This window comes from Eutrigla gurnardus (assembly GCF_963514095.1).
Source record: "Eutrigla gurnardus genome assembly, chromosome: 21".
In the NCBI taxonomy this organism is placed as follows: domain Eukaryota; kingdom Metazoa; phylum Chordata; class Actinopteri; order Perciformes; family Triglidae; genus Eutrigla; species Eutrigla gurnardus.
The window spans coordinates 17,712,098-17,738,843 of record NC_139932.1 but is presented as its reverse complement, the minus strand read 5'-3'; the positions used below and the strand labels follow the sequence as shown (position 1 = coordinate 17,738,843).

At 43.2% G+C, this 26,746-nt stretch overlaps 2 long non-coding RNA genes across 4 annotated transcripts; one reads left to right on the top strand and one right to left on the bottom strand.

Moving 5' to 3' along the window:
- The first annotated feature begins 772 nt into the window (after positions 1-772).
- Positions 773-26,746, top strand: LOC311032104. 3 transcript variants are annotated; one of them, XR_014599152.1, is made up of 5 exons: positions 773-891; positions 18,155-23,375; positions 23,500-23,547; positions 23,687-24,443; positions 25,452-26,746. It is a non-coding gene; the product is annotated as an uncharacterized lncRNA (long non-coding RNA). The 3 variants fall into 3 exon arrangements; XR_014599153.1 differs by lacking the exon at positions 25,452-26,746 and having other exon boundaries at positions 23,687-24,243; positions 24,344-24,732; XR_014599154.1 differs by lacking the exon at positions 25,452-26,746 and having other exon boundaries at positions 18,155-18,998; positions 19,389-23,375; positions 23,687-24,111.
- LOC311032105 lies at positions 3,860-18,162 on the bottom strand. The gene is made up of 2 exons (XR_014599155.1): positions 11,787-18,162; positions 3,860-4,000 (listed from the first exon to the last, which is right to left on the bottom strand). It is a non-coding gene; the product is annotated as an uncharacterized lncRNA (long non-coding RNA).

Sequence of the window (26,746 nt, the reverse complement as noted above, 5' to 3'; positions counted from 1 at the left end):
ATCACCACGATGCCAGGCAAACACACACACACACACACACACACACAAGATATCACCACGATGCCAGGCAAACACACACACACACACACACACACACACACACAAGATATCACCACGATGCCAGGCAAACACACACACACACACACACACACACACAAGATATCACCACGATGCCAGGCAAACACACACACACACACACACAAGATATCACCACGATGCCAGGCAAACACACACACACACACACACAAAGGATCTTACATCCAAATATTCTATTATATTTGTGGTAATATAATTATAAGAATGAGAAGACGGGGTAATGATACATTTTATTTTTACCATTTATTTGTATTTATTGTTTGTCAGGAATATTTCTGCTCCTTTTTGAAACTTTCTGCACATTTAAACATATCTGTGGAAATGATTTCCATATACTGTTTTATTTAATTTTTTCTTTCCAATCCCACATCATTTATTGTTTCCTTCCTCTGTATTCATGTTTCTAACAGAAAGGTGGAACAAACCATGTGGCATTATGATGTGATTTTTATTATTAGTCATTTATATTATTTTATTATTATTTTTAAATTATTATATATAAACCTGCTGCCATGTGTATGAACAGTGGCAAATATTAATCACTGCATTTGCTCACCAGCTGTCAAAAAGAGAGACAGCGTTCTCTGGAGATGGTCCCGCCCCCTAGAGACACCCGACCAATCAGAGCTCACGCTGGACGTCGTGTAAAAGGACCGGGGCTCGGCTCCCCCATTATTAGCGCTTCTTCACCGGGACTAAACCTCCGTCTCCTCCGGACCCCGGAGAAGAGGCTTCTCTCCCGGCTCCAGGAGCTTCGAGGAGGAAGGTGACGGTGAGGTGAACCGCGGAGACGAGGTGAGTGACGTCCAGCATCGACCTGAACTTTTTTTTTCCGCGAGCAGGTTCGAGAGAAAGTAGGTCGGATGTTTTATCATGAAACGAAACCTTGAACTTCCGGGAATTTAGATGGTGGAAACTAGGCGAGTCGACCGATGTGGCTTTTTCAGGGCTGATACCGATTATTACTCATCTTTTTTCTTTTTTCTTATGATTATTATTATTATTAGCATTTTTTAATGGGAAATAAACAAATACACAACAAAAAGTAAAAGTACATAAAATGATGCACAACAAATCAAATTATAATTACAAGGTATCACATAATGCAGAAAGTTTTGCTGCTACTTTCTTACATATTATATGTTATTGTTTATTTTTAGCATTAGTAAATGTCTTTATCCCGTTTACTTGAGTGTACGTCGGTGCACTTCATCGCTTGTGAGAAACGCCTCCTTTAGATGTGGTACATGTGAAGACATTGACAATAAAGCTGAGTTGCGTTGATAGTGACAATAATTTGCTAATCATATCACAGTTTAAAGCTTGTAAATCCTGCTGCAGGAGAACACGAGAGGAAATAATAGAAGAATATTATATTAAAACTTTATTTTTGTTATGTATTTAATCCATTTCTCCCATCTTTCTTCAAGTAACTTAATTCGATTTCCAATCCTCATATTTCATTCAGCAGATCACCAGAGGAGGTCGGACGTTTTATCATGAAACAAAAGGTTCAACATCCGAGGAATTTAGATAAAATAGGGGAGTCGATCGATGTGGCATTTTTTGGGCCGATTATTATTAATCTAGGAGACCGATGACGGATATTTGAAACTGATATTTATCAGAAAGAAAGAAAGAAAGAAAGAAAATGTCAAACGGTGTCCAAATTTAGAAAAACAAAACTTTGTTGACATTAATTAAAGCAGTTTATATTGTAGGAATTTTTGTTCACAAGTTAGTCAATCAGAAGGACCTCACAGAGTCTATATTGCGTTGTTCAGATTCTGCAGGATCACGGAGACAGCGGAGTCGTTGGTTCTTTAGTGCGCCATTACTGCAGGCATTTATTTGCAGATGGACATCAGATGAACAGACGTCTGGAGAAAATCTCTTCTCTAGCTAAGAGCTGCTGTGTGCAACACAGTGCTCTATACCAGAGGCAAAATGTTCTGGTCTCTATACTATCTGCTCCAGAATATATAGTGTTACAAAGGCAGGGCTTATGTGTAATGCTTATGCGTGCAAATGTGTATTTTTGAGTTGCTGCTCCCTCCTCCGGGTGGTTCCTCTTTTGGTCTTTGAGATGATGGACGCAGGGAGAGTCCCGAGAGTTGGGGCCTCTTCCTGCTCGCTGACTTCATCCTCGGGTCCTGCAAAGAAAACACTAATGCGCGTGCCGTCTACCATACATCATATGTCCTCCCCTGTCTGGCTCAGGCTGGTATCTCTCGAACTTATAATTGATGACTTCATGTGTGTAAGCGTCTGCTGTTTTTGTTCCTCTATTGTGATTAAATGCGTTCATGGAAAGTGTATAAGGTCATGAACTTCCTCTATTCGGCTGCGTCTGTGCTCTACAATGAGTGTCTCATGGCAGTGCCTTTGCTGATTGTGACTTTCTATCCGCTGTCTGAGGATGACAGGATAGATTAATATCAAACACATTACATGATTATGAAAACTACATGATTATGAAAAACCTACATTTATGAGACATGCAATTTATGAAACATACAATTTCCAGGTGTCATCATTCCTTCTAAACATTTTTATATCTACAATATGCAGGGAGATATCGGCAGCTTTATTATTAAGTTGAACAAACAAACAAATAAATAAATACAATAGATCCCTGATGTTCTTTTTTTTTGTAAAAACAAATAAATAAGTTTTGAACCTTTTGCGAAAAAAACCCCGCTAGCTCACCGACGGCTCCGTAGGACGGTAGCCTTCGTCGCTGATAGGCTGAACCAGCTAACCAATCAGGTGCCGCTGTTTTGGGGCGGGACAACACTATTGACCGGATACTAGGGGTGTGACGAGATCTCGTACCACGAGATCTCGCGAGATTAAAGTCGACGATATTTCTCGTCGCGTTAAAAATCTGTCTCGCGAGATTTGTGAGCTATACATAGCTGAGGTTTTACAGACAGCTGTTACTGACTGGGAGCTTAAAAAACCCAACCACGGCATCGCTTATTGTTACCGACAATGCACGTAATATGGACGTGGCCGTGCGCGACGCGGGATTGAAGTCGCACATCTGTGTTGCGCACACTATAAATTAGGGATGGGCATTTGAAGAAATTTCCTTGATCGAGCATCGCTAGAGTTATCGATCAATTATCGATTAATCATTAACTTTTTTCTATAGGCTATATTGAAATTCCCGTTGGTAGAAAATACAAAATGCAGCATGTTTTTATCAATGAAATCTTTATTCCAACAATAATGTATGGGCCAACATTAATACAATACAGTTAACTTGAAGACCTACAACTGTTTAACAGTTTTAAAATAATAAATACAGGCATTATAGGTTATAGGCCTATGCGGCGCTCGTAAAGTCCGAACAATGCGCCTACAGGCGCTCTTAAAGGTTTGGAAACGATTCAACAAGACTAAATCTGTAGCCTATTCCAATTACAATAAGTAGACAACTTATCGGACAACAATAATCAAACAAAGGCAGTAGGCTAAAAGTGGGCATTAAACTGTATAACTGTTTTGAAAAAAAGGGGGAAAAAAGGCCGACATATAATGCCTATAGGCTGCAGCCGGCGCGCGGAAAAGGCTCGCAACAAAAAGATGAGCCACCCATTTACAAACAATTGCACGAACTAGTCTATCTAAAAGCAATACCTTATTGAACATTGTAGGAATTTTTGTTCACAAGTTAGTCAACCAGAAGGACCTCACAGAGTCTATATTGCGTTGTTCAGATTCTGCAGGAGGATCACGAAGACAGCGAAGCCGTTGGTTCTTTAGTGCGCCATTGCTGCTGGCATTTATTGGCAGATGAACATCAGATGATACAGACGTCTGGAGAAATTCACTTATCTAGCTAAGAGCTGCTGTGTGCAACACAGTGCTCTATACCAGAGGCGTGAAGTTCTGGTGTCTAAGCTATCTGCTCCAGAATATATAGTGTTACAAAACAGGCAGGGCTATGTGTCATGCTTATGCATGCATATGTGTATTTTTGAGATGCTGTTCAGCAGGTTCCTCTTTCTGCCATTGAGCCGATGAAGTAGGCATTGTCTCGAGAGTGGGGCCTCGTCCATCTGCTGACCTCGTGCTCTTCACTTGCTAACCTCTTCTTCCGGTCCTGCGAAAACAACACTTATGCGCGTCTACCATACATTGTGTGTTCTACCATACATTGTGTCTTTGTCTCCTCTCCATCTGGCTCTGACTGGTACCTCTTAAACCTATAATTATTGACTGTATGTCTGTGTGTAAGCTGCTGCAGTTTTTATTCCTCTAATGCGGTTAAATGTGTCCATGAAGAGGGTATAAGTTCATGAACTTCCTCTATCCTGCTGCACTCAAACTCTACACTGAGTGTCTCATGGCATTCCTTCACTGATGGTGACTTTCCATTACTCCGTCGCAGTCTGAGGATGATAGGATAGATTAATATCAAACATATTACATGATTATACTGAATCACACTACCTGATTATAATGAATCACATTATATGATTATGAAACACATTCTTAATTATGAAAAACATACATGATTATGAAAGGCATATATGATTCTGAGATATGCCACTTATGAAACATACAATTTCCAGAGGTCATCATTCCTTCTAAACATTTTTATGTCTACAACATATATAAGGCTGAACTTGTTGCTAAAATATCACAGTTTTGGCAAAATGTAACGACTCCAAGAGGCACCAAGCCGAAAGAAAAGCGGAGCGAGAGACAACACATTAAGAAAAAAAAGAGCGACTCACATACGGTGGTGACTGTCCCTACTGTCCATAGCATACAGTAACTCCAGCCTACATATTTTTGTTTAGGAATATAAGCATGTTAACATGCTCGGGGGTCAGACGCGAACGCAGCCTTGTAACTGTCAGTCCAGCAGCAGAAAACACCCGCTCTGACGGGACCGAAGTTGCGGGGATGCAGAGGTATTGTCGCGCTAACTTTGACAGCCTGGGGAACCTTCTTCCATTCACTTTCCACCGGTCGGCAGGGTTGCAATCCAGGGGTGGGGGGGGTATCCTTCAGAAAGTTATTCACCTCTGTGTCAATGCCAGTGTCCAGTATAATGGAGTACTGCTCCCCGAGGAGAAGTGCCATAGCGGATGCCTGTGTGGCGGCTGCGGCCGCTCCAGTGTTTGCGCTCCCTTCGTCCGCGTGCCCCCCAGCCTGCTCGATAGCCTCCTGGCCTGTCTCCACTGCCTCTCCCAGTTCAACTAATTTCGCATTAGCAACTACTGTCTGTGCAGGTGTCAGAAAGCTCAGGTGCTTGTGACGAGGGTCCAGCATTGCTGAAAGCATGGGGGCCGATGATACAAATTCAGCAGACTGAACCTGAAAATAAATGATGCGGGGAAATCAATAATCAGAAATAATTGTGCATCTATAATGCTAAATGGAAAACGTATCTAGGCTATCCAATAAGAGGCATGTAAGTATAGGCTATGTTGTAATTCTTATTACTCGTAACATTTTTGCTATTGGGCATATTGAAACTTAACTAAATGTAGCTTACATTCATTCGGGTGCTGAGGGAGGACCGCACTTTAGTTTTGAACTCGATAACCTTGGGCCCGTCTCCTTCTTTGCGCATCAGATGGGCATTGATGAGGCCGAAGGTGATGGGATAAGTGTTGGAGATGGAGACGTCCTTCTCCGCAGACATGACGGTGGTGGCACACTTTAGTGCTCTCAGCACAGGCTGCATTTCCTCCATCAGCTGCCAATGCTCATCTTTCAGCTCCAGGATTCTGGCGTCCTGGAGCTTGGTCACGGTGCGGTCCGACAGGACAGCAGCAACAGCCCACCGTTGCTCCACCAGCCGATCGAACATTTCACAGACCGAGTTCCAACGTGTTTTACATGATTGAATAAGCCGGTGGCTTGGGAGGCCCATTTGTTCTTGTTTTTTTTGCAGCGCTTTGCTGGCAACTGTGCTGTGGTTAAAGTGACCAACCAGTTTGCCAGCCGCGGAGATTACCCGATTCAGGTAAAGTGCAAAGCCGTCATTTATGGCCAGCTGGAGGGTGTGGGCAAAGCAGGCAACGGAAACCCAGCTGACTCTGGTTGGACGGTTAGCAGCGACTATATTGGCCGCGTTATCATGTACGCAGGCGATTACTCGGCCTTCAATTCCCCACTGCTCCACAGCCCCATTCAATTTCTCCGTGAGACAGTCGGCTGTGTGACGGCCTGGCAGGCTTTCTGTTAACAGGACAGCCGAGTTCATTTCCCAGTCATCGCCGATGTAGTGGCAAGTGATGGTAATATAGCTCTCAGCTGTTAAAGCTGTCCAGCAGTCTGTCGTGAGAGCAACACTCTCAGCTGTGGCCAACTTTTTAAACAACTCCTCTTTTCTTTCTTCATACTGCCTTTCAATGAGTCTGGTGACTGTGCGCCGTGATGGAATGTGATAGGCTGGTTCCATTATATCCATCAGATTCCCAAAACCTTTGCCTTCAACTACACTTATAGGCAGCATGTCTGTCTGAATGAACTTGCAGATTCCTTTAATAATTTTATCTGCCCGCTGTGAGTCGCAGCTCCTCCTAGCTAGGACCGAGGTGATGGTAGGTTGAGAGGAGGATGAACTGCCGGCCAACAAGGTCGGATGTGATTTGTTCAAGTGATACATCATAGTAGTCGTCGCGGAATTATACTTGTACACGGCATCACAGTGTGTACAGTGAACGTCTCCGTTTTTTAAATCGAAGTGGTCCCACGCAACACTTCGCTTGGACCGCTTCATGTTTAGGCTAATCTTGCTTTGCTGGCAAGTTTCCAAATGAGCTGCGTCACAAGTCAACTGCCGCTCATTTGGCTGTTCCGTTTTTGTCCTTAGAAATAATAAAACATCGCGCCCTGGTGGTTAGATTTGTTATTTCTCCCACATAGTGATATTCAATTAAATGCTTCAAGACTCACAGTATGCAACACAACGTCCTTTTGATCGATAACAATATAAATTGATCGACGCATTTCTTAACGATCAATTATCAAGCATCGATTAATTATGCCCATCCTGTAGATATAAAAATGATTAGAAGTTAATCACACTGGAAATTGTAGGTTTCATAAATTGCATGTCTCATAATCATGGAGGCTTTTTACAATCATATAGGCGTTTTATAATCATGTAGCTTTCCATAATCATGTATGTTTTACAATCATATAATATGTGTGATATTAACCTATCCTATCATCCTCAGAAAGCGGCAGAGCAATAGAAAAGTAACAATCAGTAAAGGAGGTTGCATGAGACACTCCTTGTAGGGTATGAACTCAGCCGAACAGAATGTATACTCTTCATGAACTTATACATCCTTCATGAACTTACTTAACCCAGGGCTTGAAGACCTCCGGCACGGTGCCGGAAATCCGGCGTAGCAATATTTTGGTGAAGTGTTTTTTTTTTTTTTTTAACTGTAACCAGTCGTTTAAAGTGATAGTTCCAACTACCAATGGTACTCAAGGTAACCAAGGAGTTCTAGCCAATCAGAGCAGAGTAGGGCGGGCCTTAAGTTTCCAGGCACCTCGGACTGGGACAACGTAGCCAGAGCGATTGATAACATCAGCCCAAAGGCAGCCCTGCATACTTTTCATTCAGACAAACTAATGCGACTGCCACAGTTGTTAGATTTCATCAATGAGACCAACATTAATCTAATAAAAAGAATTTAACCAGCCAGCGGCAAACCTCTAAAAGCGTGCGGATAAGTTACTTGGCTCGTTTTTCTCCCCCGGGATGACGACAGAGGTTGGCCCTGGGCGATCAGATCAGTAGACCGGCGCTGCCGCCGCTGTGACAGCCGTTGCAGTAAAAAATAGTGACGTTTGTCTGTGCCCCCTCCCGCTCTGAGATTTGGTTTCGCCCACCTTGCCGGACCTGCGCTTCTCTACTGTCTCTCCGGTCTCTCCCGGTCTCTCCCCGCATCAGCGGTGGTTTGAAGAAAGCACGCGAAAAAAAGCAAAAGAATAAAAGTATCTTCCCAACAGGAGGTAGCTACTGCTAGGGCTCCAGTGCCACCACTCACGGTTGCCCCCCCCCAGCCGGCGAGTTCGACAGTGCGTGCGCGTATAGCCCCGTTCACATACGTCGCTACTCGCCCGTCACTCGCTTTCTCGCTGAATTCTACTCGCTGCCAAAAAAAAGCTCACTGCCGCCGGCGGCGACTTCAAGCGACAACTCTCTGTGGAACTCTCTGTTGACGGCAACTGTCGATCATCTCTATTCTACATTGTGATTGGTACTCGCTTCACTCGCATCGCAGAAAGTTAAAATTATTTTATCTCCGATCGACCACATCACATCGCCTGTCCTGGTACACATTCCGCTAGAACACATTCACATTCATTGACAGCTGTCTCTCAGAGATAGGCGAGTGGCGACGTATGTGAACGAGGCTTCAGTCAAAACCAAAACACCAAGGAAGGCTGAGGAATAGTCACCCACTTTTATTATTATTATTATTATTATCATTATTAATAATAATAATAATAATAATAATAAACGAATTGTGTTTTAGTCATTTTTGTTCTCATCTTTTCTTGAATGCTTAAACTCCTCAACCCCATTTAGTATGTCAACATTTGTATCAGTACCAGCAGTTTGTAAGAAATTGGTCAGTAATTGATATGTCATATTTTGTTTCTCAGAATTCACCAAATTGATGCATTAAAATGAAATTATTCCAAATTTTCTCCCGGGGGGGCATGCCCCCGGACCCCCCTACAGGATCGCAATCCCCCCACCATAGTCTCCAAAGATCCTGTGGGAAACACTACAAACCCATTTGTAATCGGGACAAAATACTTAAAGTTAGAGACAATTAAGGACCATGAGTCCTAACAAGAACACTTGCACACACTTTAATGTGTATTTTGTACACGTTCAAGACCCATTTTTATGCATTTTCTGAGTCGGTCAACTTTATTTTAGGCACAAACTATATATCTGGGCTGGTAAACCCAAACCTGCCGCAGTGGCTGGTGGCCAAAGAATATATATATATATATATACACACACCTGCTTCACAGGTGGAAATCTCAACCACCCCAATGTTCAACTCAAAGTTACGCCCTTGGTGATGCTAATTTCTGAGGTATTATACGTTAGCATTAAGCTAGCGGACTTTATGCTTAGTGATACTGGCTGTGTGTGTTTTGAATGTTGTTTCAAACTATAATGTGGGTTTACTCTCAAAGTGCACCAGATTAATTCATTTAGATTGCAAATGTTCAGAATTTTCTTCTCCCCAATGCATAAAAAAATTTCAGGCACAGGATTTTTTCCTGCTTCAAGCCCTGTTAACCACAATAGAGGAACAAAAATAGCAGAAGCTTACACAGACATGTATTTCAGAATTTAAAGGTCGAGAGAAAGTATCTAAAGGTCGAGAGAAACCAGTCTGAGCCAGACGGAAAATAGAGGAAGACGCTCAATGCATGACAGGAAGCGCATAAGTGTTTTCTTCACAGGACCGGAAGGGGAAGCCAACAAGCAGACGAGGCCCCAACGTCTCGGGGAGGCCCCAACGTCTCAGGGAAAGAAGAGGAACTACTCAACCCAAAAATACACATACGCACGCTTAAGCATTACACATAGCCCTGCCCTCTGTAACAGTATATATTCTGGAGCAGACAGTATAGAGCCAGAACATTTTTGCCTCTGGTATAGAGCACTGTGTTGCACACAGCAGCTCTTAGCTAGAGAAGAGAATTTCTACAAAACGGCTACAATTGCCATCACACAAGTTAATGACGAGCACGTTGGATATGCTGGCTCGTTACTGTAGGAATTTTGTTCACAAGTTAGTCAATCAGAAGGACCTCACAGAGTCTATATTGCGTTATTCAGATTCTGTAGGAGGATCACGAAGACAGCGGAGTCGTTGGTTCTTTAGTGCGCCATTGCTTCAGGCATTTATTTGCAGATGGACATCAGATGATACAGACGTCTGGAGAAAGTCTCTTCTCTAGCTAAGAGCTGCCGTGTGCAACACAGTGCTCTATACCAGAGGCAAGAAGTTCTGGCGTCTATTCTATCTGCTCCAGAATATATACTGTTACAGAGGCAGGAAGGGTGTAATTCTGTTCGGCTGAGTTCATGCTCTACAAGGGGTGACTCATGCAACCTCCTTTACTGATTGTTACCTTCTATTGCTCTGCCGCTGTCTGAGGATGATAGGATAGGTTAATATCAAACACATTACATGATTATAAAACATACAATTTCCAGGTGTCATCATTCATTCTAATCATTCTTATATCTACATTACCTTGAGCAGCAAGCTGCCATAGCAGCATCACCAGCCCAGAGATAAGACAAGACTCCCGAAGCATTGATACACTTGACAGCTGCGATGTCAGAGATGCTGAAGATGCTGTAGTTGCAGCATGTTGTTCATGACATACTTGGTCAGGCTCCGTTTGCACTATTTGCACTCTGTATTGACAAAGTAGAACTTTGATTTGGTTTTGCACATATTTACACTTGGGGAAAAAGAAATATTTCATGTTATTTATTTTATTTTAACTTTTATAAATTTTAGTTTTAGTTTAAATTTGTGAAAGAAGAAGTTTATTAAAAGATCATGCTTACATGATGCATGTAAAGAGTTATAATAAAATATTTAAAAATGCATGTGCAACTCTGTTAAATTAAAGTCTGTTGGTCCAGTCATATATTTTGTCATTATAGTTTTCCATAAAATCTTGTCTCGTCTCGTTCTCGTGAACCCAATATCGTGTCTCGTCTCGTCTCGTGAGCGGAGTGTATCGTCACACCCCTACCGGATACTGCATCAGAGCCAAAGTAGCACATTTTTAAAATGAAAAATATTATGTAATATATCTGCTTTTTTTGGGAAATGACAGCCAGGAGCAACAACAAATGAACACTACTAAGTTTTACACTTCCATCTGTAATTTGGTTTCCTCCAGTTTCTATTCTTATTCACTGAGCGTGTGTGTGTTATGTAACCCTAGACTTTAAAAAAAGTGAAACGTAAAAATCAGGATGTAACTGCTCGATAACAGATGTAACAAACTGAGCTGGAGGCTGAAGTTTAATGGCACAGAGCCAAAACCTTTCTCGGAAATGAGTCGTCCTCCTACAGGCCGCACCAGCATCACCATATAAGGGCAACAGTGGGGCGTTCACTCGGAAAGTACCTAAAAACAATCTGTCACCCTGACGGGCTACACACACACACACACACACACACACACACACACACACACACACACACACGTGAGTAAAGAGATGGGATTTCTGGAGACAGAACCTTTAGTTTCTGTTGAGATTGTTATTTAACTGCTGTGCTGTCCTGTAGGTAGGTGTATAGGCAGTAGGTAGGTGGGTAGGAAGGTAGGTATTATAGACAGTAGATAGATAGATAGGTAGGTATGTATGCATTAGATAGGTAGGTAGGTAGGTAGGTAGTGTAGGAATTTTGTTCACAAGTTAGTCAATCAGAAGGACCTCACAGAGTCTATATTGCGTTATTCAGATTCTGTAGGAGGATCACGAAGACAGCGGAGTCGTTGGTTCTTTAGTGCGCCATTGCTTCAGGCATTGATTTGCAGATGGACATCAGATGAACAGACGTCTGGAGAAAATTATCTTCTCTAGCTAAGAGCTGCTGTGTGCAACACAGTGCTCTATACCAGAGGCAAAAATGTTCTGGTACTATTCTGTCTGCTCCAGAATATATACTGTTACAAAGGCAGGGCTTATGTGTCATGCTTATGCGTGCGTATGTGTATTTTTGGGTTGAGCAGTTCCTCTTCTTTCTCCGAGACATTGGGGTGCCATCTGCTTGTTGGCTTCCTCTTCCGGTCCTGTGAAGAAAACACTTATGCGCTTCTTATGCTAACTGACTCTTATTTGGTGAAACTCTGCTTGTTATGTTCCTGGCTGAGAGCATGTTGGAGAAGCGACACGCCAGTGGAAAGTACCAGAACCATGCAGGAGCTTCGATGCACCGCCCTGAAGTCAGCATTCACCCACCTTAGCAAGTTGGAGGGGATCCCGGTGCTTTCCTCAAGTTTCTTCCTTGGATCGACACCTGAGAAGTTGAGCTGCCTTACATCACAGGAGAGAGGACCTTGTGGATTATTTCTTCGTCAGAAATGAGAGGATTGAAACGCAAAAGGAATGAACTGTTTTGACCAACCGGCTAAGGAATACTATTCGGATATCTAAGACCTCTTCAGCTCACACTGCCAGGGAGGAGTTGGATTATTAAGAGAACTTGGGATCCCTGGACAAGGACTTGGGGTTATTTGACAGAGATTCAGCTTCCCGGCAGGAAGGGAGGGGCCACACTCACCAGAAGGCAGGACTCGCTCTCTCTCTAAGTAGCTATTACTCAACGAAGCCTTGCCTTACTACTTTGATTTGTTATTGACATGATCATGCTCTAGGCCTTACCCCTGCTAATACCCTCATAAACTGGTTGAAGGAGACTCGGTAGACATTCAATTCAATTCAATTTTATTTATAGTGTCAAATCACAACAGAAGTCATCTCAGGACACTTAACACATTGAGCAGGACTAGAATACGCTCAAAAGAGTCAACACAATTTCAAATTCCCAACATCACCCAGGGGCAAGCGTTACAGCGACAGTGGCGAGAAAAAACTGCCTTAATAGGCTTTTAGGCAGAAATCTCGTGCAGCCCAGGCCCTTGGGTTCCAACTGCATTTGGTGTTGGTAGTATGGTAGTAGTAGTAGCATTAACAGTAGCGGTGGTATTAACAGTAGCAATAGTATCAACAGTAGTAGTCCATGGCAGCAGGCACAGCTACGCCGAGATGGATCCATCCCAACCACGTCGCCGTAAACCAGAAAGCAGGAGTAGTTGAGCAGTCACACAGCGGGCAGGTGGAGCTACAATGTGGTGTTTCCAGCATCAGGCCAGTTAGCAGTCTGCATCGGTCAGGACCTCAGTGGACTCTGCTGGACCAGAAAGCATAGCCAGACTCCCGGGAGTGATCCCGGGAGTAGTCAAGTTAGTGACAGTAGAGATGCCGATTTTAGTCAATTACTTTAATTAAAAATACAGGCGGTAAAAGGCAAACAAGACCACAACATTGGTGCAGTCCGGATCAGGTTCCACCACGGTCCAGGGAGACCTGCTAGGCAAGAGAGCACAGGGACTCCGGGGGAACATACACAGTGAGAGAGAGTGCGCGAGAGAGAGAGAGAGGGGGGGGGCTCAGTGTGTCACTATAATCCCCCAGCAGTCTAGGCCTATAGCAGCTTAACCAAGAGCTGGCTCAGGGCAAACCTGAGCCAGCTCTAGCTATAAGCAGTGTCAAAGAGAAATGTTTTAAGCCTACTCTTAAATGTGGGAACAGTGTCTGCCTCACAAACCAGAACCGGAAGACGGTTCCACAGAAGAGGAGCTTGATGGCTGAAAGCTCTGGCCCCTGTTCTAATTTTGGAGACTTTAGGAACTACAAGTAACCCTTTATTCTCTAGGAGGACAGTAGGGTTTAATGAGCTCTTTAAGATATGATGGTGCCAGTCCATTAAGAGCCTTGTTAGTGAGGAGAAGGATTTTAAATTCTATTCTGGATTTTACTGGCAGCCAGTGCAGAGAAGCTCATACAGGAGAAATGTGATCCCTTCTTCTGGTTTTAGTCAGAACACGAGCTGCAGCATTCTGGACCAGCTGGAGAGATTTAAGAGATTTATTAGAACAGCCTGATAATAAAGAATTACAATAGTCCAGCCTTGAGGTAACAAATGCATGGACAAGTTTTTCTGCATCTTTTTGAGACAGCATTGGCCTAATTTTAGTAATGTTACGCAGGTGAAAGTAGGCTGTCCTCGTGGTTTGTTTAATATGCGAGTCAAAGGACAGGTCCTGATCAAAGATAACTCCAAGGTTTCTTACAGTAGCATTTGAGGCGATGGCAATCCCATCAATAGTCGCTATATCTTTAGACAGCGAGCTTCGGAGGAGTTTAGGCCCAAGTACAATAACTTCCGTTTTATCGGAGTTTAACATCAGGAAATTGCAGGTCATCCAGGATTTTATGTCATCCACACATGCCTGGAGTTTAACTAGCTGATTGGTTTCTTCAGGCTTGATCGATAGATATAACTGAGTATCATCAGCATAGCAATGGAAGTTTATAGAGTGTCCTCTAATAATGTTGCCTAAAGGAAGCATATATAAGTTGAAAAGAATTGGTCCGAGCACAGAACCTTGAGGAACACCGTATTTAACTTCAGTGTGCCTGGAGGATTTTTCATTGACATGCACAAACTGAGATCGATTGGATAAATAGGACTTAAACCAGCTTAATGCGTTTCCTTTGATGCCAATTAATTTTCCAGTCTACATATTAGAATCTCATGGTTAATGGTGTCAAATGCAGCACTAAGATCTAGCAGAACAAGTACAGAAACCAGTCCTTTGTCAGAAGCAATAAGAAGGTAGTTTGTAATTTTTACCAGAGCTGTCTCTGTGCTATGATGTACTCTAAATCCTGACTGGAAGTCCTCAAGTAGACTGTTATTGTTGAGAAAGTCACACAGTTGATTGGCGACTACTTTCTCAAGGATCTTAGAGAGAAAAGGAAGATTTGATATTGGTCTGTAGTTTGATAAAACCCCTGGATCTAGAGTAGGCTTCTTAAGAAGAGGAGCTACTTTAAATGACTGTGGCACATAGCCTGTTAATAAAGACACATTGATCATATCTATCTAAAGTTTTCGATTTCAACGCCATAAGATAAGACGAGGTCGAGAGTGTGGCTATGACAGTGAGTCGGTTTATGTACACTCTGACTGAAGCCAATAGAATCTATTAAGGAAGTAAATGCTACACTAAGGCTGTCATTTACAACGTCCACATGGACATTAAAATCCCCCACAATGATTACTTTATCTGATTTAAGGACTAAACTTGATAGCAACTCAGAGAATTCAGATAGGAATTCAGAGTATGGACCAGGAGCACGATACACAATAACAAACAGAATTGGCTGCATTGTTTTCCAGTTTGAGTGCGAAAGGCTGAGAATCAGACTCTCACATTGATTTGTGAGGTTCTTTTATTGTAGTATTCCGTCCATCCATCCATCATCAACCGCTTATCCTGTATCAGGCAGTCGGTGTCGGGCAGGACCACTGCCCGCCAAGAAACCACAGCCAACTCACGGGAAGAATCCCGGGAGGAGTCCAGTTAGTAACAGTAGAGATGCAGATTGTATTCAGTTTCTTTAAAGGAGTCATAACCTGGTTTTATACGTATCCAGCCCCCCTTGGATCGCTTTGGATCAATTCGTAAAACTTATTAGAAAAAAAAAAAAATTTAATCAAACATTGAGCTTGTTCTGACCCTTTTTCGTACCGCGATTTTATCACGCGAGATTACGCGCGAGGTTTTGACTGGTCCGGATGTGCATTGTATAATATGTAATGAGGCGCGCGTTGATTCGCCGCAGGAAGGACAGAGCCGGGGGGGCTTGCCTGCATGCAGACTCCAAAACATAAACAGCCCCCTGTCATGGCGCACACACTAAATGACGAACCTTACGGAATTCAGGCGATTTCAGGTAGCGGACGGGGCGGGGTTGGGTGGTGAAAGAGGGGTGGGCTTATGCAAGTAGCCTCCACGGTGACGTCACCGTAGGCGCAGAATCAAAATCTCGTGCTTTAGGAATGCACACCCTTGTGTGCTATTCCTGTTCGGAAAAAGAGCAGAAGCGAAAAAACGGCGCCACTTTCAAACTCCAGCCTTTCAGGCAAGTTTCAACTGAGGTCAAACACAGATATGCATGTTTTAACAAGAGAAATTGCGATTTCCTGGTGATGACTCCTTTAATCAATAATCAGCCACCTTAATGATACTAGCGATGAGTGTCAAACAGGACCATGGTGGGGGTGCAGTCAGGATCAAGTTCCACAACAACTTAAATAGGTTCTTAAGAGTGTAGGAACAGATCAGTTCCTTTAATTCCTCAAGTATCAGGACAAATTTTATTGATGAACCAAAAATTAAAATAATCAGATACAGAGTAATTTAAACCCCCACAGGAAGAAACTCAACAGGGCCTTCTTTCTCCTCGCTGGATGTGAGCGTGCAGGACAGGGTCATCAGGGTGGAATTAAACAGATCTCCTGATGACTTTGAACTCCTGCTGGTTTAAATGGTCAGGACTATTGGACTTAAACAATGAATAGGCTCCCTCGTAATGCCCCCCTCTTTCCAGGACATCAAAGGAGGAAAACCTTCATCACAAGAAGACGTTAAGACACTGTTCAGTGTTTCGATTAACTCTTCTTCTAGACAAGAACGTTGGAGTGAAAAGATTAAACCTTATATTTTCATGACTATTCTTTCCAAGGCCATGGCTTACATATATAAGTGTGTATTATGATGTCCCTTCTTTGTCCCAAGTCAGGATGAAGAAGACCCCTTCCTCCCCTCTTGGGCCCCGTACACACGAATTAAAAAAACTTTTTTTCTCCGTTTTGCCTTGGCGTCCTTTCAAGAAAATCTGCGTCCAGACGAATCCACTGAAAACGACTCAGCGCGCTGTAGTACATATTCCAGGCCTATATGCGGCGCTGTTTCTGCTACAAAAATGCAGAAGAAGAGACGGAGCGTGACCGGATGTTTGCCATTGCTGTGGCAACACGTGAGAGCTATGGCTAAATATCCACCCGACCACCCGATCAATAAACACCCATAAGATGACAATTTGGCCCGTATAAATGAAACCAACAATAAGCATCAACAGCCGTCACCCTAAGGACCTTGACGAGGCGTTGTCACACGTTGGGATGGATTAATTAGACAAATAAATGCCTACATTCATGGGAAGTTAGCTAGCGGTTGTTTGTTAGCATCGTAATAAAGTAGCATATCTGCAACTTTTTTCCCGGAATATCGCCCCCCCTCTCTCGGCTCCGTTTTTTTTTCATACAGCGGCCCTGATACGCCGTCGTACAGACAAGCAGAATATCTGCTACGAGCACGGAGGCCGCCGTTGTTGTTGTTACGAGACGTCGCGGGGGAAGAAGTCAGGCGCGAGGGGCGGGGCGATGACGTCAGCGTATTCGTTTTCGCCGTCTACACGAAAGCGATCACGAAACGGAGGGGTGCCGTTTTTTTCTTTTCCACCCTGAGAGCTGGTTTCAAAAAAGTGTGTTTTCAGGGCGCGGAAATGCCGGATTCGTATGGACGGCAGGGCGAAACGCACAAGACTTCTGCGTTTACGCACTGAAAACGTTTTCGTGTGGACAGGCCCTTGGAGTCATTAATTAACGCCTTGGACGACCAAGGCAGATAAGAGGTCAGAGGGAATCCACATGAACTAAGCAAGAACTCTGTTGGAAATCATGTTCAAATTTAGACCAAACTAAAAAAAGGATGAGATATACATTCAACGTTAGTTTAAAACCATCAGTAATAATCTTTAAGGAATTATAAGCATGCTGGCAAACTTCCCGTCTTTCTACGACAAAGAACAGAGAAGTTACCAAAAATGCTAAAATGAACATAGTCATTGTAATGTACTTACTACTGCACTCATGCAGTCAGAAGTAGAATATAAGAGCCAAATTTGACCATAAGGGCAAGATTGTGTGTGATCAGCATATTGTATACAATTAGGGAATCACATAACAAATATTTTTATTGTATGCCCTCCTGGACCGGCCCCTCCTCAGGACCCAGTTCAACTAAAATCACGCCCCCTGCATGTAGCATAAAAACAGCGTTTCCAATAGCTTGAAGAGTGGAGTTGGAGTGGGCACCATAACAAGTGCCAAGATCATTGAATGGAGAGCTGCCGTATGGGCGTGGCTGGTAATGGTAACTGGTTCGGCCAGTTGCTGTTGAGAGGAGGCAGGTTAGATGCTTGGATGTCTTTCAAAAGAAAGGAAAAGAGTCAATCTAAAAATTGCCGTGTTGCTGAAGTCTTAAGTCTTCGTGGGTATTTCACACTCAAGCGTCAGGAAGTGCGGGCAAAGGCCTATATTGTAGTGAACTTAAAACCAAGCAACCACTTATTTTCATTGTATTTGTTTCCTAGACTGAGAAGCAAAGTCCAGTCATCACCTCAAAGATGCTCTACATGCGAAGCCATCTGGATGCCCGCACAGCCGAGGAGGGGCCGCAAAGACAACATTTCAATAGTGCCTCGTTAGCCGGGACCAATTCTGCAGCTCATCGGGGAGACAGTCTTGAAGTCACTGCACAGGATCAGTGTTCTTCTGTGACGGTGTGCAAACAGCAGAAATCTAGCCCACTGCTGTTTGCCTTACTGAAAGGAAACCCTTCCGATTCCAAATCCTATACCACCCAGTCTTGTCCGTCAAAGGGAAGTAATGGCCAGATTAAACCTGGTCCAAATGTTTCAGGTGAAAGAAACTGCAAAGGTCAGCAGGTCACTGGTTCACTGGTTGCTCGAAACTGTGGACAGACTAGAACACATTTAGATCATTCAGGAGAAACTCCTCCCTCCCCCCATCAGCAGCAGGTCTACTCTCCCCCTCTCAACAGTCAGCCATCCACAGACAAAGTCTTGGCGGTTGGAACAATGGAACCACCTACAGATGCCGAAATACATGACTTTATTGCAAAAATGCTCTCATGTTTTAAGACTATTTTAACTCCGAAAAATAGGGAGTGGGACAGGGAGTCTACATGCATCAAGCCAAAGGTCGACGATGTTGCTCATCTCCCCACAACCTCTGAGGAACGAGATGTGGAGAGGGGGCGCCTCAACTGTGCCGGGATCGAGGGATGCACCGCTGCAGTTGGACAAGCACTTGAAAGGGACAATTCAAAGGGCAGCAAAGCAAATGCTGAGTTAACGGCCACGTTGAAAGAGAGTGATGATTGTCCTACATCTGAATCAGAGAAACATTCAACAGGTATTCTATTCTCGGCTGAAGAACATTCAAACCAAGCTTGTAAAAACAAATCCATAGAGAAGAGTGCAGCGGTAGATTTTGATTTGGCACTAAAAAAACATGTGGACGTAACTAGACCTGCAAATAGCGATCGCAAACTTGTCTATTTAGATGATTGTGGAGATAAAACATTTGTCGGTAGCAATGATAAAAGTTTCCATAGTAAATGGTGTAATAAGTACATACAGAATGGCATGGCCACTGTTCATTATTCATTAACTGCACTGAAGGAGCTCATTTCTAGTCTGGAGAAAGTAGAGACCATTGCAGAGACGGAAAACATTTCTAAAGTCATTCTGCAACGGTATTGGAATGGGAATATGGATAACGTTCATCTGTTTGTATCCACAGAATATCCACAAATTATGATGAGAGTTGCTGCTGCTTGCACAAAGAATGAAGATAACAGTCCAGGGGTTCTCACAGCAGTGCCTGGAATGACCTGGGATGCCCCGACTGAGAAGCAACCACGTTTAATGCTCAACCACAGCTCTCCTTGGTTAAATACCAACAAGGATTTGGATGAAACTGACCACGTACCTGTAGTTTCCTGGGCTCCCAACCACATGACTGAGAGGGAGAAAGCTCTAAAAAAGGCAGAAGGGTTGCATTGTGTCCAAGGTATGACTGATGTCTCAGAGGATCTTCAGACCAACACAAGTTCAGCAGTATCTGAAAACAAAAGACATGCAACGCTCATTGAAAATCGAGATGCAGGTTGGAAAAATTATTTCAGTGAAACACATTCCAAACTACATTCTTCAGTTGGTAAAATTCAGATTCATAATGTAATATCAATTCCTATAAACCAAAGTGAATGGCTGAGCAGCCAAACTAGTTCTGAAGGTGAAAGGGAGGAGGTGGCTTCTGTGCATTCACAAAAGGCTTCAAGTATGGCATTTCCTGAAAACAAATTAAAAAAACATACTCATCCTCTATATGAAAGCGAAGTTGGGGAAGCACGTCCAATATATGAAGACATTTCAGATGAGGAGGTGTTACAGCTGGCTACAGAACCCCCAAACAGAAAGCGTAGGGGAATAGGGTCCCCAACACCATTGGAAGCCATACAGTATGAAGATATCAGTGATGCAGAAAGTCAGAATGGGTCTATCGCTGATGAGACATCTCCACTCGCTCAAGGACCTGAACCCAACAACAAGCAATCACCATTTGAAATTGGAGGCTATGGATGTGTGCAGAGTCTGAAGACAGAAATCATTTCATTTGATAAACTGACTGGTTTGGAAGATGTGTTAAGTCCAAAATGTAACTGTGAGAGACGCACAAACCAGTCTGTTTCCTGTGCGAACGATGAATATGAGACTGATGATGAGATGGATGATGACTATTTAGTCATACCTATAAGCCTATTGGGTATTCAATTTGAACCAGAAGATAAAGACCAGGATAGCCCAGAAACGAATGTGCCAGAAGTTGGGGAAACGGGAGTCCTAGAGAGTCAGCGGGACACAAGTCCAACATCCTGCTGCTCACCTCCAAAACTTGCTGCTGCTTTTCCCCTGGTGCCGGTGTATGACACCCAGGAGTGCTTTCTACAGGCTGTGCAATGTGAGAATGTATTTGAGGTGGCCTTAGGCATGAGCACACCTGAACATGAAGTTGACTCTGAGGTAGAAGCACAGACACCCCAGAACAGTAGAGGGTCAGTAGAAAGCTGTGAAACTGAAAACAGTTGTGATTACTCATCTGCATCAGAAAGTAACTATTTGACAGCGTCCAGGAAGATGTTGAAGAAGAGGTCAGCGTGTTTGCCCTCGGAGACGGATGTTTCTTCCACTGAAGAAGACAGCGAAGGCAATGAGGTTACAGATATTCAAAGAGGTCAAACCAGGAGTGAGGACAAGCTGCACTGTGTGCAAAAACCAGGTCGGCTGCTTGAACCCAAAGTCGGCTGCTGTAAGCACATTCAACTTGAGACCATTAGACCATCAGAGATTTCAAAAAGGGATGATATTGTGATCATTGATTCTGACACGGAGGATGAAAGTGACCAAAAATGCAAAAAAAGGAAGAGAAAGACCAGAAAAAGATTATACTCTTCAGACTTGGAGGACAGTGGCGACGCCTCATGTAGTCACCAAAAGAGACATTTTCCAGAAAGTGTTGAAGAGAAGTTTCAAAGTAACGAACTGTCATCTGCAGTCTCACCAGCACCCCAGCACCAATCGAAACATGGAGCACTGTTTAAAGAAGGGAAGCAGGATGCATGCTCTGACCAGTCACATGATGCAGAAAAGAGTGGGCAGCTGATTCAAACCAAAGTGACGTCTGAGCAACCTACGACCAACAGACCAAAGACTTCAGAAAGAGAGGCTGTGATAATTATTAACTCTAACTCTGAGGACGATGATGATGACCCAAACTACAAGACGCAGAGCAGGAAGAGATCTTTCTCTTCAGGGTCAGATGATGACGATGCCTCATGTGTTGACCCTGAATCTGATGATGGTGATCATAGAACTGCTAAAGAAAAGCTCCAAGTTCTACAAAACGCTGATGCAAAAGAAATGCTCTCATCTGGCTCAGAGCAGAGTGGTGATGATTTATTTGCTGCTAAAAACAGATCAACTGAAACTGAAAACAGTCTTTGCGGCACTGCTAACGCAAAGCCTCAACAAAACAGAATTTCATCCGAAGACTCACCCGGGAAACGGTCCCAGTCTGTGGACAATGAGGCAATCTCCACTTGGGGTCCCAATCCAGTGATTCCTCGTTTTGTTGTAGAGTCCTCTCAACCCAGTGACTCCTTGATACTTTTAAAAGAGCCTGGAGTCCACAGGCAGGGTAATGACATGATCCGGTCTCCAAAGACCTCTACAGCATCCAGCAAAAAGAAAGATTCCTGTGAAAAGAATAAAGCACATTTGCTCGCATTGATAATCATTAACTCTAACTCTGAGGATGATGATGATGATGATGACCCAAACTACAAGACACAGAGCAGGAAGAGATCTTTCTCTTCAGGGTCAGATGATGGCGACGCCTCATGTGTTGACCCTGAATCTGATGATGGTGATCATGGAACTGCGAAAGAAAAGCTCCAAGGAACTGAACTATCTTCCAGAGACTTATCACTGCTGCCGCACCAGTCTAAAGGTAATGGCACACCGCTTAGAGAAGTGGTGCAGGACGAGTGCTCTGACCTGTCGCAAAGTGTAAAGAAGAGTGGACAGCTGATCGAAACTACAGGTGGCTCTGACCATGTTCAACACGGGGCCAACCGACAAACGATGTCGAAAAGAAAAGGATTCCTACAGGACTCTGACAAAGTGGTTAAAAAAGGCTATGTCCACCAAATGGCCAACGCAAAAGGAATGCTCTTATCGGGATCAGAGCAGAGTGGTGATGATTTATTTGCTGCTAAAAACAGATCAACTGAAAACAGTCTTTGGGGCACTGCTAACGCAAAGCCTCAACAAAACCGAATTTCATCCGAAGACTCGCCCGGGAAGCGGTCCCAGTCTGTGGACAATGAGGCAAACTCCACTTGGGGTCCCAATCCAGTGATTCCTCATTTTGTTGTTGTAAAACCCTTTCAACCCAGTGACTTGATACTTTTAAAAGAACCTGGAGTCCACAGGCAGGGTAATGACAAGACCCGGTCTCCAAAGACCTCTACAGCATCCAGCAAAAAAGATTCCTGTGTAATGAGTAAAGCACATTTGCACGCAAATAAAAAAGTACGATTTCTGCTCTCTCCAAAACCAACAAATGAAACACCCCATGCAACAAAGAATAACCTTAAGGCCAATGTAGCAAAACCTACAATGTTTTCAAGAAAACGTTCCTTACCAAGCCAGGAAGGCCCACCCACCACCTCTGGTAGCTTGCCCTCCACAAGTGGACAACTCTCTGAATCCAGACAAAGCTCAGCCTCCTCAAAACGTTTGTCTCCGTCTGGAGAAAGCTCCGCCTCCACTAGTCTTCCTTCATCTACTCCCAGACAACATTTGTCTTCATCCAAACTGCAGCGGTCTCACTCTTACGACAACCCCTCGCCATTAACCCATCCCCCCACAAAATGCCCAGCATCATCTGCAACCATGCAATCACCACTATCGACAAGACTCCGTGAAAACTGGAAGAATACTTTTGTTCCAACCAGGAGAGACAGAAAAACAAGCCAGGAGGACTCGAGAGCCACAAATGAGTCATACAGGGAGGCTAGACCAGGTCCTGGTCCTGGTCACCGTGACAGGGCACCAAGGCAGAGGCACAACTCCCACGAACCTGTAACCCGCCTGATGAAAAAGACCATGGATGATGCCAAACAGTGGACAAAGGCCATAAACCGGAATGCCCCCAAAGAAAAAAGTGTGTTCTTTTGAAGTCTCTTGAATCCATTTGAATTGCCCTTAATAAATTAATATAATGGTTGAACCAAGTAAATTTGAATGTGTCTAATTAGAATGCATGTGAACCTTTATTCTTGCCATAGGAAACTCTGTGGGTGAAGGTTACAAGTGGTCAGAGAAGTCAACAAAAGGTGACAAAATATGGTTTCCTCCATGCATGAAAAGAATCCTTTCATTGCCAATCAATGCACAATGCAATATATCAGGACGTGTTTGTTTTTCTGACATCCAGGTGGTTTTATTGTCTTTACCTGTTATCTGTCATTGTAGGTTCCAGCAGGAAGGGCAAGAGGTGCAGATCCCCGCCCATCATCTTTGAATCCGATTGAATCCCAATGGGACAGCCGTTACCGTTGACTTGACCTTTTGTGTTTGTGTATCAGAAACATGTACATATATTATAGCAGCTGTTTGTTTTAATGGCATTATTCTTGAATTTTTTGGCATCAAGTGTTATTTGTACCAGCTACCTCAAAATGTACTTACATTCAGCATTAAGTTGTCCAATGTTTCTCTCGTAAATGCCATCAAAACTGCAAACTTTTAAGATAGATAGAAGATTTTTACTTTTATATGTATAGGTTTGTAAGACATTTTTGTCCTTAAAAAAACTTTCTCAGTTCTAAGTCTTAAATGGATCCAATGCAGTTTTTCTCTTGTGCCTTCCATTAAACAACTTCTGGCATGTCAATATATATTGCACAAACGATTGATTTCCATTTTTAATTATGCACACCAGTATATTGTAACATGTCACAAAAAAACCCATCATTGGTGTGCGCGGCTTGAACTGTTTGAAGCGGCCACGCCCCCAATCATTTAAATGGGTGAGTTTTATAAGAATTCATCCTGTACTATACTTACAATCTCACAAGTGGATTTCTTTGGTGGACTTGTAATTGCTACTGTTGTGACTTTATCTTACAGGTTCTTGACCCCAATGCGATGATGTACACCTTTAGTGGGATCGTTGGTGGTCTGTGAAGTAAGAGGTCTTTTAAAGACAGCCGTGAATTAGACATACCAGGTAAGTAAGGGTGATTCATCGGCATCGTGCACCAGGTTGCACAAAGAAAATGCAGTCTAGTCCTACATTTGCTACATCAGAATTTACAAACTGTGTTATGAAGGGCAGAAGATACATTTAGGAGTTTTCGAAGCCTGAGGAAAGAAGCGGTTCTGACTATGTTGAGCACCAAGTTTTCTGTCGGCACGGTACACAGTCCCCCCATCAAGGTGCAGTCGCTTGATTCTAGGATTTTATGATGAAGCCAGTTTTCTGTAAAGATGTTTGGTTGCTGGGTTATGGAATGGCAAAAAACTGTGGGAGTGGAGGGCCGGGGAGTTCACTTTCAACACCTCTGCAGATATAAGCATGTTTTTGTAACCTTGGTCAATAAATAAAAAGAGGTAAGCAAATTAAATAACTTTAGTTAAGTTGCATTGCTGATTTTACTATTTTACTTTGTTCCTTTAACTGTAGCGCCACCCGCTGGAGAGAAGAAAAAAACTGTAGATTTAGAGGAGCGATGGAGATTTTGAAATGAGAAAGGTTTAAAAAAAATAAAAAAAAAGGTTTGAAGAGTAAACTTTTTCTTTTTGTGTGTGTGTTCACCTGTCTGGTAAAGGTGTGTGTTAGTTGCGTGAGTTTGACCGTGGGATAATTTGCACCAGAGAGGAGGCGGGGCTTTTGGGAAGCTCGTCATCTACTGCTTCTTATGTTCTTATTTTCACATTAAAGGTGTTTGAAATGGGTTTACCAAGGTCTTAGATTCACAAAAGTAGTGTAACATGAATAAAATAGACCTACACTCAATGTCCAAAATGAAATGTCATTATTTAAATTGTGTCCATCACTCTGTACGGGACACTAGTGACATCATACTAGATATCATTTACTCTTTATTTTTACACTGTTTTACTTGTTACTTTACTTGTATTTATAGTATACCAATTGTTTACTGAATGTATAAAGTGTATTATCTTTTATATTTTCTGTATTAGTTGAATGATGATGATGGTCTCGAATTAACAGGAGTTGGACAATCAGGAGAGACCTGTTTTGTGGTGATCCCTCATCATTTCCAGGGATTCTGTCCTGCTGATTGGTGTTTCTGCACGATTGATTTTTAGTGACCCTGATCGTAATAATAAACAAGCCTGTTTGGTATTTTGACCCACGCCGACTGTTCACCTGCATCAAAGACTCACAGAGACTCACGTTGGCCGGACCCACATTTTAAATCATTCTGTGATAATCCAACAGGGTTAAAGTATTTACCCCATTACCCTAACGATCACATCGACCGTTCTACATACCATCACAGGCATGGGAATGAGGCTGACCCACCTGTGCTCGACGAGCCACTTCACAGCTGAGGTGCATTCACCTTGATTGGCCAGGTTCTGCCTGGGTCCAAGTGCCCCCTCCCCGGGGTCTTGTCGTTGCAGCTGAAATAACTGAAATAACCTCTGAAGATCTTTAATGCTTGTTGTTGAATATACATACAGGTCTGGCATCCTGCAGCCCCCATTCCAAGTGGCTCCAGACGTTGTGTTTGATCAAAGGGTTATTGTCTTATCCTACATGACACCTAGTGGCCGAGTGACACTTCAATACAATTGGCTTGTCGGGCGACGCCCCCGGTCAGCCATTTGCCACACATCAAGCACTGCAGTATAATGAGAACACATCTGAAGACACCCTGAATGGGCATTTATAAGTCCTGCTCATAACAGAAATACATGATGAAATAGGAATTTCCTTCACCTTTTACATATAAATAAAACGGGTGAGATAAACATAATTTATCCTCTGATCAAATTCAGTAGGTGATATTTCTTAAAAGGGCCCCTTAATCATACAAAATGGGTTATGACGTCTGAATGGGGCCCCTCAGATAAATATGGTATAATATTTATGGTTTGGGGGCAGCTAAACCCAGTGCTACATCTGTTCGCTAGTGCAGGCCCTGCAAGTCAGGACATGGCTATGAATCTGGACGAATTTAGGTATTTCCATTCTCCAGCTGGCCACCCACCAAATGTACCAGAACACAGGAAAACATCTACCAAATTCCCGTGCCCCCAGACCCCCCACACCCATTTGCACCCACTTTTGCACAAGTGGGTTGGGGGGTGGGGTCTTTATGCATCTGTGGCAAGGGGGACAGTAGTAGTAATCCGTCACTGTATTAATACAATTTATAATGTAACATTATAGTGTGTTTTATTTTTTTTACAGCCTGATTGGAACGTCTTCGTGACTCTTGTGACGTCATTTGTCAAATAATGTGTTAACTTGTTTGAGTTAAAACAACTTCAATAAGC